This window comes from Cherax quadricarinatus, chromosome 49 (assembly GCF_038502225.1).
Source record: "Cherax quadricarinatus isolate ZL_2023a chromosome 49, ASM3850222v1, whole genome shotgun sequence".
In the NCBI taxonomy this organism is placed as follows: Eukaryota; Metazoa; Arthropoda; class Malacostraca; order Decapoda; family Parastacidae; genus Cherax; species Cherax quadricarinatus.
Window position 1 is genome coordinate 1782973 of NC_091340.1, and position 13003 is coordinate 1795975.

The following is a 13003-nucleotide window of genomic DNA, read 5'->3' on the forward strand; positions in this document are numbered from 1 at the left end:
AAGTGCCATAGCTTAGTAGTGAAAGTCTTGGTTCTCCTTACCATCCGACTGACAAAAGAACTTCATTGGTTCAAACCCGATTACTTCCCATTCCTCAGGCGCTGTACTCACCTGATTTTGGTTGCAGGGGTAGATTCATAGCTCCTGGCCCCGCCTCTTCACTTTTCGCTACTAGGTTCACACACACATTGCTCCATTTGTTTCATCATTCCTCTTCTGTGCGACCCCTTGGGCGTTTAGACCTTTCTTTTCACACTGAAGTACCTCCCTTCTGGTAACAATGCGTTAATTATCCTTATAGATAATTTTTGTTTCTGTGATTGCTACAATGTCTGCATGTGCTTCTTCAACCCTGTCCTTTAATTCACTACACTTGTTTGAGATTTTCTGTGTTTGCAGACCACACTGTGATCTTTATGCTGGTATATGCCTGTGTCTAGTCTCCAGAGTCGTTCTACTCCTGCAGTCTGTGGAGGGAGGGCAGGTAGGGGAGAGGGTGTTAGTGTGTATAACATAGGGGGAGGAAGGGAGGGGAGAGCAGTTGAGAGTGGGAGCAGAAGGGAATTTCAGGGAAAGTGGCAACAGTGTGAGAACTATTCAGAAAGAAAAGACCGGGAAGGAACAGTGAATAGGGATCCAGGATAGGAGAAGAGATGGAAAGGGATAGGATAAGGTAGAAGGGGCAGAAAATGGATACGTACAGGTGAGAGGGAGGGGAAGGTGAAGAGACGAGGGTAGATTAGGATATGAGAATGGGAGGGGAAGAGAGGATGGAAGAGAATAGAATGAGTGGGGGAAAGGTAAGGTGGGGTTGATGGTACGGGATATATAGCAAAGAGTTGATACTTGTTACTAATATTTGTCTGTTATTACAGGTAGTGGGGGAGGGGGTGAGGAGAGGACAGGAGAGTTGAAGTGGAAATTAATGAAAAATGAAGTATGGGGGGAGGAGGAGTGATATTAGAGGGAGAGGGCGAGGTTGGGAAGTGTTAGTTACCATTTTGTCCTAGGCACATGTCGATTAGACACTAAGCCTGTTGTATATGGGTGCTTGTATGTGTGTGTGTGTGTGTGTGTGTGTGTGTGTGTGTGTGTGTGTGTGTGTGTGTGTGTGTGTGTGTGTGTGTATGTATGTATGTATGTATGTATGTGTACATATTCACCTAATTGTGATTACAGGGGTGGAGTCATAGCTCCTGGCCCCGCCTCTTCAGTTGTCGCTACTAGGTCCACTCTCTTCCTGTGAGAGAGAGAGAGAGAGTGCAAGCAAGCAAGCGTGCCTGTGAACTCGCCTATTTCCAACTGCTGGAGTCGAATTTCAGCTCCTGGTCCTCTGCACTCCCAAAATATAAGATTAACATTTCCTTTTGCATCTTCAGCGAAACATTAATACTGATCTACATTCATCTGGAAGTGAATGAACATACACGCTCACTAAAATTATTCAGGTGGCTTAGCACTGGAGATTTATACATCATTAAGGGGCAGGACATACGAGTGTGTCTATGTCCTGGTGTGGACCTTCACCATGACAAAACACGAGTGACGAATTATGTGTCCTGGTGTGGACCTTCACCGTGACAAAACACGAGTGACGAATTGTGTCCTGGTGTGGACCTTCACCATGACAAAACACGAGTGACGAAGTATGTGTCCTGGTGTGAACCTTCACCATGACAAAACACGAGTGACGAAGTATGTGTCCTGGTGTGAACCTTCACCATGACAAAACACGAGTGACGAAGTATGTGTCCTGGTGTGAACCTTCACCATGACAAAACACGAGTGACGAATTATGTGTCCTGGTGTGGACCTTCACCGTGACAAAACACGAGTGACGAATTGTGTCCTGGTGTGGACCTTCACCATGACAAAACACGAGTGACGAAGTATGTGTCCTGGTGTGAACCTTCACCATGACAAAACACGAGTGACGAAGTATGTGTCCTGGTGTGAACCTTCACCATGACAAAACACGAGTGACGAAGTATGTGTCCTGGTGTGAACCTTCACCATGACAAAACACGAGTGACGAAGTATGTGTCCTGGTGTGAACCTTCACCATGACAAAACACGAGTGACGAAGTATGTGTCCTGGTGTGAACCTTCACCATGACAAAACACGAGTGACGAAGTATGTGTCCTGGTGTGAACCTTCACCATGACAAAACACGAGTGACGAAGTATGTGTCCTGGTGTGAACCTTCACCGTGACAAAACACGAGTGACGAATTATGTGTCCTGGTGTGAACCTTCACCATGACAAAACACAAAGGCTTGTGTGGTAAATTATTATCTGGGTATCATATATATTGACTTCGGCCGTTCTCCATCTGCAACCTTAAGATGGAGAACGTTTCATTGACAGAACAATATCCATGGGGCGAGAGAAAGAGAGAGAGAGAGAGAGAGAGAGAGGGAGAGAGAGAACGAGAGAATGCATATGATTGCATTCTCTTACAGTACCATTATGGTTGATTAAATCTGTTTCCCTTTTAGCTCTCAAGTTCTTTCAACTCTCCTCGGCTTTATTTAGCTCTCATCGTTCAACTCTGAGCTTCTTTTAACTCTTTCTTTAAGCTCACACCTTCTTTAAGCTCTCACCTTCTTTAAGCTCTCACCTTCTTTAAACTCTCATCTTTAAGCTCTCAACTTTACCATCTTTGCCTCGTACACCTTGATAACACACGACAATCAAGGAGATAGTTCTCACTAGACAGTTCTAGATAGACCTCTGAAATAATTTGCTTTTATTATTAATGGCAATGATATGAACTCGCATGTAGCGCTCTCTCTCTCTCTCTCTCTCTCTCTCTCTCTCTCTCTCTCTCTCTCTCTCTCTCTCTCTCTCTCTCTCTCTCTCTCTCTCTCTCTCTCTCTCTCTCTCTCTCTCAATATACAAGTGTTCGAGGACATTTTCGATACCATTTCATTTTTATGGTAGTTCTTGTTTCATCAACTGGAAAGCAAGACAGTGATGTTGTTCAGTCGTTCATAGGTCTATCCATTTTATTTATGCACTTGGTGAAGAGAGCTGCAGTCGTGGACCATCCTTATAGACAGCACTTTCCGGGTGATAATAATGATAATAACAAAAGCATGTACTTGTGAATGTTGTTTGTGTTTTTCTAACGCAGTCCTCGTGATAGCCAGTGTGACCCATCTTTCACACAGGCTTCCCTCTACACAGAAGCAGATTTCAGACTACTGTATTCCGATATTATAACTTAGGGGGACATTTTTTTTCCTTGCAATACGTTGAATGGTATATTCAAGCTCTTGTCCTAATTTCACAAAATATATAAACATTCCCAAGTTTTTATTTGGTGTGGCGCCCCTTGGGAGTAGTTTTTGCATATCTTTTCATAGAAACAAAAATTAAGATGAATACTTCCTCCTGGTAAGATGGTTGAAGGGGTGAGAGTCCCTCACACCTGCCTCCTGACAAGGAAAATGCGGGGGTATGAGTCCCTTGCGCCTGCCTCTTAAAAGGCAGGCGTGAGGTGCGTGAGTCCCCCACACCCTCATCCTGGTAAGGCAGGTGCGGGGATGTAAGACCCTCCCCCCCCTCACATGCCTCCTAACAAGATGGGTGAGAGAAGAAAATTTTTTGAATCATCGGTAGAACTACTAATGTAAGAAAATTTTCATTAATATAATATAATAATATAAAAAGAGCTGCAGTAGATCATATATTATTTCTTGCCTTACAGAATTTCAATTAATTTTACAGCTTATCCATTTCCTTCTCATTCCTCTTCCGAGAATATAATCTACATAGAGCGAAATGTTCCCTTGATAAAAGTTTGTTTTGAAACTTCCGTCTTTGTCTTCCATTGCTTTGTATTTACTTTGCCGTCTTCTGTACTCACCTAATTGTGGTTGCAGGAGTCGAGACTCAGCTCCTGGCCCCGCCAGCCACGGTAATGACACGGTTACCTCTGACACTTATTTCATTTACTAAGTTAACCCACTGTAAGAACGGCGTTTCAAATTCTTCAGCTAACTAAGCTTCATCTTCAGATAATGTCGCTTAGTTGTGAAAACTTGGCCACAAGCTCAAATTCTTTCCTAGCTTAGAAACTGTTTTGAGCATCCTGGCTTCCTAATTGAGGGAGGGAAGGTTGTTGGGGGTGTCCAGTCGAGAGTGTTGAAAAGATATTTGGTTCAGCTGTTTCCTGAATCAGGACACAGACAGTCAACAATGTTCTACAGATTCTAACGCTTTTCGGGGAGCAAATGGTCGGTGCTACAGTATTTTGTTGGAGTTGGCGACATCAGCACGATATAGTAAAGGTATGAGATAGTGGTGGTACACCAGAATGATAGTGAAAGTATAGGATAGGTATGCTGCATCAGCATTATATAATGAGAGTATTGGAGATTATTGTGACATCAAGATGTAAATGCGGGCGGCGCCAAAGAGTGGTGCTGGAGCTGGCGACAACAGTGCTGGTGCTGGAGCTGGTGACAACAGTGTTGGTGCTGGAGCTGGTGACATCAGTGTTGGTACTGGAGCTGGCGACTTAAGTGTTGGTGCTGGAGTTGGCGACAACAGTGTTGGTGCTGGAACTGGTGACATCATCGCAGGCGTTTGTTACATCAAGTTATAGCGAAGGAAAGCGCTAGTATGGCGCCTTGTTCGTACTGGTGACGTCAATGTTGCAGCTGGCCACATCAGTACGATATAGTGAAGGTTGCTGAGCACGTACACCGCAGTCATTTACTTGCAGAGTTCACAGCTGCTTGGCAGCGTCTGCAACCACAGATGCGTTGCTGGGCTTGCTCCGGCGGGGCTTAAGGAGGTCCTGAAGAGAGGAAGATTTGTCCACGCTGCTGCTGCTGCTGCTGCTGCTGCTGCTGCTGTCAGTCCTGGCCGCATCCCTGCCTGAGTACTTTTTTTTTTCTACTTGTCGAAATATCTCGCTTTCTCATTGTCTAAATTGTTCTTGTTGCTTTTAAATCTGACTTGATTCGTTTGTAAATCTATTTTGCTTGCTGTAAAGTATTTTTGTGAGGTATGTTTTCTGTATTCCACTGGCCATTAATGTGTGTGTGTGTGTGTGTGTGTGTGTGTGTGTGTGTACCCACCTATATGTGGTTGCAGGGTTCAATTCATAGCTCATAGCTCCACGTTCGCTATTCGCTACGAGGTATGGATTCTGCCTCCAGTACTACGCTCTCCAGATTGTCTGCGTGTGTTTGTTTCTGTTTGCCCGTCTCATTACCTTTCACTGTATGCCTCTGACTGTCTACCGTTACGCCTTTTGTTACTTCCACCTTTCTGCTGTCTCCTCTTTTTTTCCGCCTCTCTTAGTTCTTACTCCTCGGTTTAGTTCTTTACCAAATGATTATCTGTTAATCTTTAAGTATCCTCTCTCTTTTACTGTCTGTTCCTGATGTAATTTCTTCTTCCATTCCCCTCCCTTTCTCTTCTTCCTCCCCCCCTCTCTTTCTCTCTTCCCCATCCTTACTCTCTATCCTTTCTCTCCCTCCTATCCTTTCTCTTTGTCCTTATCTCCACTCCTTCCCTCCCTTTCCCTTTGTCCTTATCTCCACCCCCTTCCCTCTCCCCCCCCTTTGTCCTCTCTTCCATCCTTTTCCCCCTCTTTACCCCAGCATCTCACACACCTCTCTCCTTGCGAAGCTCAGACGCTCCCCAAGAGACTAGCATAAAAGGTTCACCTGCCCTAAAAGCTGGTGGTCATCTGAGGCGTGTAACTATCCCGGATCACTCGGCTTTGAAGTCTAACCTCCTGCATATCTCTCGCCACGAACGAAATTTATCGCACATCTAACATTCTCTTCATTTCCTCGTGTTGATTTACACACACACACATACAAGAAAGACACAAGTCTTCACCCTTGGTTTGCTTACGCAATTTTTTTTATCATCATCGGTTTGGCTACAGTATAGTTCAGCTTTTTTTTCATGTAGATTCTTGTCTTTTTCCAATCTACAACCATTTTTTTTTTTTTAGTGTTTAGGTATTCTACTAGATTGTATTATTATTTTACTATTATTTAATAATACATTAGAGTAGATTACTTTAAATACCTTAAAACATTGGGTGTCACTAATAATAATAATAATAAAAATAATAATAATAATAATAATAATAATAATAATAATAATAATAATGAACAAAAAGGCACAATAGGAGAAAGAAGCTTACAACTATGTTTCGGTCCGACGTGGACCATTAACTAGTCACACTAGTACACTAACATACTGGTTCCCTCACTCTCATGTGTTAGTGTGACTTGTAAATGGTCCAAGTCGGACCGAAACGTCGTCATAAGCCCCTCTCTCCCGTGTGCGGGTTGTTTGTGTATAATATCGGTTATTACATTCATGGGGAAGAGCTAAACCGGTAGGGATCATATAGTTCTTGGAGAACAGGAGGCACTCACGTTAGATACTGGATCAAAGGCCTATCACCAGTATCAAGGAGCCCACCTTGAAGGAAGCCGTATAACTCGGTAACTGTCATCAATACCTCCTCTTATTCCCATGCTGGCTCATGTTGGCTTGTTATGCTCGCTTGTTACTTTCGTTTATATGAAGTTTGTGTTGAACAACCTATTTCGGTCAACCCAAATTCGTATGTTGTCTGGCAACTTCCGCTGTGTTAGATTTTTTATGTTGTGTTGTGGGAGCAGTCCGCTCTCTCACATCCCTTATTTGTGTTGTGGGGACAGTTCACTTTTATTCCTTGTCTGTGTTGTGGGAGCACGTCTCTCTCATCCCCTGTCTGTGTTGTGTGAGCAGGTCTCTCTCATCCCCTGTCTGTGTTGTGCGAGCAGGTCTCTCTCATCCCCTGTCTGTGTTGTGGGAGCAGGTCTCTCTCATCCCCTGTCTGTGTTGTTGGAGAAGGTCTCTCTCATCCCCTGTCTGTGTTGTGGGAGCAGGTCTCTCTCATCCCCTGTCTGTGTTGTTGGAGAAGGTCTCTCTCATCCCCTGTCTGTGTTGTGCGAGCAGGTCTCTCTCATCCCCTGTGTTGTGGGAGCAGGTCTCTCTCATCCCCTGTATTGTGCGAGCAGGTCTCTCTCATCCCTTGTATTGTGCGAGCAGGTCTCTCTCATCCCCTGTATTGTGCGAGCAGGTCTCTCTCATCCCCTGTATTGTGCGAGCAGGTCTCTCTCATCCCTTGTATTGTGCGAGCAGGTCTCTCTCATCCCCTGTCTGTGTTGTGGAAGCAGGTCTCTCTCATCCCCTGTCTGTGTTGTGCGAGCAGGTCTCTCTCATCCCCTGTCTGTGTTGTGCGAGCAGGTCTCTCTCATCCCCTGTCTGTGTTGTGGGAGCAGGTCTCTCTCATCCCCTGTCTGTGTTGTGGGAGCAGGTCTCTCTCACCCCCTGTCTGTGTTATGCGAGCAGGTCTCTCTCATCCCCTGTCTGTGTTGTGCGAGCAGGTGTCTCTCATCCCCTGTCTGTGTTGTGGGAGCAGGTCTCTCTCATCCCCTGTCTGTGTTGTGCGAGCAGGTCTCTCTCATCCCTTGTCTGTGTTGTGGGAGCAGGTCTCTCTCATCCCCTGTCTGTTGTACGAGCAGGTCTCTCTCATCCCCTGTGTTGTGGGAGCAGGTCTCTCTCATCCCCTGTCTGTGTTATGGGAGCAGGTCTCTCTCATCCCCTGTGTTGTGGGAGCAGGTCTCTCATCCCCTGTGTTGTGGGAGCAGGTCTCTCTCATCCCCTGTCTGTGTTGTGGGAGAGGGTCTTTCTCAGCCCTTGCTTGTGTTGTGGAAGCAGTCCATTCTCTTTCATCCCTTATTTGTGTTGCGAGAACAGGTCAATTTCACCAGTAATTTATGCAGGGTTGTGGGGACAGTCCATGACGCTGTGTTGCAGTGCCAGTCAGTTTTGTCTTCTGCATGTGTTGCCTTGTGGACACAGTCCACTGTCTCCCTCCACCACCAGCCGGATGATTAGAAGCGTTGTAAGATTTTAAGATGGGTAACTGGATAACGATGAACTAATTAATCTGTAAATTACTGTAACCTGATTAGGGGGAGAGGATGCTTGTCAGTTTTTCAGAAGTCCTATTAAAATGTTCTCTTTCGGTGGTCAGATAGCGTTAGAAATTAGCTAAATTAAACATATTTTTGCACATTATCAAAGTACTAGTGAGCAAATAATAATAATAATGATAATAATATTTATCAGGCCGTTACTGCTTGACAAAGCTCCTGGAGAGCGAAAAATTGCCACAATAAAATGTCACATTAGTTGCATCTGTGTCCATTTAACTAACATTTTTGTGGGTAATTCTACCATTATTACTGTAGTTTAGGTGATTGCAGTGTTCTGCTCAGGCAGAATGTGTTTAGCCAGTATTTTGGAGAATATGAAGCTGCATGTGTTATTAGCGATAGTGGTGGTGGCGATCATAACACATTGCAAACACTGTCTGCGATTCACGTCTAATTTCTTGATAACAGTTTTGGCTTCAAACTTAAAGATGACTGTAAGTGCTGCGGTGTCTGTTACAGGACGTGGTTGGATCGTCCCAGGTGGCAAGCGTATTTAGGTTCACTTTAGGTTAGGTAAGATTTGTCAGGAAACAGGTCAAGTGTTTCCTGACGCGGGTATTAGTCATATGATGACCCGCTTTTGGTCATCTGACCGAGGCTTTCCACTGTCTTACCTGTCCACCCCTTTAAAACTTATGGTTGTGATCCTATCTTACGTTCACTGTTGCATTAAGCTCTTAGACGTTTTCCCACGTCTAAGAGCTGTGGATATTCAACAAAATCTGCCTTACTGGAAAAACACTACATTGGTGTGGAGTCTGCCATGTCTAATGGAGTGGAAGGCTTTTAATAGTCTCCAGACGTCAGTATTTTGGCACCCACCGTTGACGTCCTGTATTAGGAGACGAAGCACAGTCTTCAATATTCCACTGTTTAAAGACCAAATACAGTCTTCAGTATTCCATTATTCAGAGACCAAATATGGACTTAGTATTCAGTATTCATGGACCATCTCGGACTTCAAGTGTTAAGGTATTCAGAGACCCAACGTACTCTTCTAATATTCAGAGACCCAACGTGGACTTCAGTATTCAGAGACACTGTGTGGGCTCAATGTACCAGTATTCAGAGATCCTGTGTGGGCTCAGTGTACCAGTATTCAGAGATGCTTTGTGGGCTCAGTGTACCAGTATTCAGAGATTCTGTGTGGGCTCAATGTACCAGTATTCAGAGATCCTGTGTGGGCTCAGTGTACCAGTATTCAGAGATCCTGTGTGGGCTCAGTGTACCAGTATTCAGAGATTCTGTGTGGGCTCAGTGTACCAGTATTCAGAGATCCTGTGTGGGCTCAGTGTACCAGTATTCAGAGATCCTGTGTGGGCTCAGTGTACCAGTATTCAGAGATCCTGTGTTGGCTCAGTGTACCAGTATTCAGAGATCCTGTGTGGGCTCAGTGTACCAGTATTCAGAGATTCTGTGTGGGCTCAGTGTACCAGTATTCAGAGATCCTGTGTGGGCTCAGTGTACCAGTATTCAGAGATCCTGTGTGGGCTCAGTGTACCAGTATTCAGAGAGCCAACGCCGGCTTTCAACGATTCCAATAGTGGAATAAAACTTCACAAACTAAGTATTAAGTCTGGTTCCATTGTTGGCTTGAGGAACATTAAAGGCTGGCTCAATAACCACAGCACTAATTGCTTCATCAACCTAGGGCTAAATTAATTTCCGTCCTCGTCAAAGCGACCGGCGGCATCGAGCTTCGGATCTTAAAAATGTTGCGGCGCGAATATCACGACACGCAAGACGGAAAGAGGGAAGTGTGTGTGCATAACAAGAGTCCGTTGTAAGTAACGATGAATGATACAGGTGGAGGGGAAAGTGATGCAGCTTCATTTGAATGGGACTCTTGCCATGTTGACAAGAGACTGCCGTGAGAGAAGACTTGTCATAAACCATGGTAGAGTCATGGCAGCTTAACATATTTTATGCCAGCTTCACACAAACAAGCTTCTGTCTGTGGTTCATGGCACCCAGTGTTTGTCTGTGGTTCGTGGCACCCAGCATGTCTGTGGTTCGTGGCACCCAGCATCTGTCTATGGTTCATGGCACCCAGCATCTGTCTGTGGTTCATGAATCCAGTCTGTGATTCATGGGTTCATGACATCCAGCCTGTGGCTTTGGTTCATGGCACCGAGCATATGTCTGTGGTTCATGGCACCCAGTCTCTGGCTGTACTTTATGGCACCCAGCCTCTGGCTGTACTTTATGGCACCCAGCCTCTGGCTGTAGTTCATGGCACCCTGCCTCTGCCCGTGGTTTGTAGCACCCTGCCTCTGGCTGTAGTTCATGGCACCCTGCCTCTGCCTGTGGTTTGTAGCACCCTGCCTCTGGCTGTGGTTTGTGTCACCCTGCCTCTACCTGTGGTTCATGGCACCCTGTCTCTGCCTGTGGTTCTTGGCACCCAGCCTCTGCCTGTGGTTCTTGGCACCCTGCCTCTGCCTGTGGTTCTTGGCACCCAGCCTCTGCCTGTGGTTCATGGCAATCTGCCACTGCCTGTGGTTCTTGGCACCCAGCGTCTGCCTGTGGTTCATAGCACCCAGCGTCTGCCTGTGGTTCATGGCACCCAGCCTCTGCCTGTGGTTCATGGCAACCTGCCACTGCCTGTGGTTCTTGGCACCCAGCGTCTGCCTGTGGTTCATGGCACCCAGCCTCTGCCTGTGGTTCATGGCACCCTGCTTCTGCCTGTCGTTTGTAGCACCCTGCCTCTGGCTGTGGTTTGTGTCACCCTGCCTCTGCCTGTGGTTCATGGCACCCTGCCTCTGCCTGTGGTTCACGGCACCCTGCCACTGCCTGTGGTTCATGGCACCCTGCTTCTGCCTGTCGTTTGTAGCACCCTGCCTCTGGCTGTGGTTTGTGTCACCCTGCCTCTGCCTGTGGTTCATGGCACCCTGCCTCTGCCTGTGGTTCACGGCACCCTGCCGCTGCCTGTGGTTCATGGCACCCAGCCTCTCCCTGTGGTCCATGTCACCCAGCATCTGTCTGTGGCTCATGTCACCCAGGATCTGTCTGTGGCTCATGTCACCCAGGATCTGTCTGTGGCTCATGTCACCCAGGATCTGTCTGTGGCTCATGTCACCCAGGATCTGTCTGTGGCTCATGTCACCCAGGATCTATCTGTGGCTCATGTCACCCAGGATCTGTCTGTGGCTCATGTCACCCAGGATCTGTCTGTGGCTCATGTCACCCAGGATCTGTCTGTGGCTCATGTCACCCAGGATCTGTCTGTGGCTCATGTCACCCAGCATCTGTCTGTGGCTCATGTCACCCAGGATCTGTCTGTGGCTCATGTCAACCAGGATCTGTCTGTGGCTCATGTCACCCAGGATCTGTCTGTGGCTCATGTCACCCAGGATCTGTCTGTGGCTCATGCCACCCAGCATCTGTCTGTGGCTCATGCCACCCAGCATCTGTCTGTGGCTCATGTCACCCAGCATCTGTCTGTGGCTCATGTCACCCAGCATCTGTCTGTGGCTCATGTCACCCAGGATCTGTCTGTGGCTCATGTCACCCAGGATCTGTCTGTGGCTCATGTCACCCAGCATCTGTCTGTGGCTCATGTCACCCAGGATCTGTCTGTGGCTCATGTCACCCAGCATCTGTCTGTGGCTCATGTCACCCAGCATCTGTCTGTGGCTCATGTCACCCAGCATCTGTCTTTGGCTCATGCCACCCAGCATCTGTCTGTGGCTCATGTCACCCAGGATCTGTCTGTGGCTCATGTCACCCAGCATCTGTCTGTGGCTCATGTCACCCAGCATCTGTCTGTGGCTCATGTCACCCAGGATCTGTCTGTGGCTCATGTCACCCAGCATCTGTCTGTGGCTCGTCACCCAGCATCTGTCTGTGGCTCCTGTCACCCAGAATCTGTCTGGCTCATGTCACCCAGCATCTGTCTGTGGTTCATGTCACCCAGGATCTGTCTGTGGCTCATGTCACCCAGGATCTGTCTGTGGCTCATGCCACCCAGCATCTGTCTGCGGCTCATGTCACCCAGGATCTGTCTGTGGCTCATGTCACCCAGCATCTGTCTGTGGCTCATGTCACCCAGGATCTGTCTGTGGCTCATGTCACCCAGGATCTGTCTGTGGCTCATGTCACCCAGCATCTGTCTGTGGCTCATGTCACCCAGGATCTGTCTGTGGCTCATGTCACCCAGGATCTGTCTGTGGCTCATGTCACCCAGCATGTCTGTGGCTCATGTCACCCAGCATCTGTCTGTGGCTCATGTCACCCAGGATCTGTCTGTGGCTCATGTCACCCAGCATCTGTCTGTGGCTCGTCACCCAGCATCTGTCTGTGGCTCCTGTCACCCAGAATCTGTCTGGCTCATTTCACCCAGCATCTGTCTGTGGTTCATGTCACCCAGGATCTGTCTGTGGCTCATGTCACCCAGGATCTGTCTGTGGCTCATGCCACCCAGCATCTGTCTGCGGCTCATGTCACCCAGGATCTGTCTGTGGCTCATGTCACCCAGCATCTGTCTGTGGCTCATGTCACCCAGGATCTGTCTGTGGCTCATGTCACCCAGCATCTGTCTGTGGCTCATGTCACCCAGCATCTGTCTGTGGCTCATGTCACCCAGGATCTGTCTGTGGCTCATGTCACCCAGCATCTGTCTGTGGCTCGTCACCCAGCATCTGTCTGTGGCTCCTGTCACCCAGAATCTGTCTGGCTCATTTCACCCAGCATCTGTCTGTGGTTCATGTCACCCAGGATCTGTCTGTGGCTCATGTCACCCAGCATCTGTCTGTGGCTCATGTCACCCAGGATCTGTCTGTGGCTCATGTCACCCAGCATCTGTCTGTGGCTCATGTCACCCAGCATCTGTCTGTGGCTCATGTCACCCAGGATCTGTCTGTGGCTCATGTCACCCAGCATCTGTCTGTGGCTCATGTCACCCAGGATCTGTCTGTGGCTCATGTCACCCAGCATCTGTCTGTGGTTCATGTCACCCAGCATCTGTCTGTGGCTCATG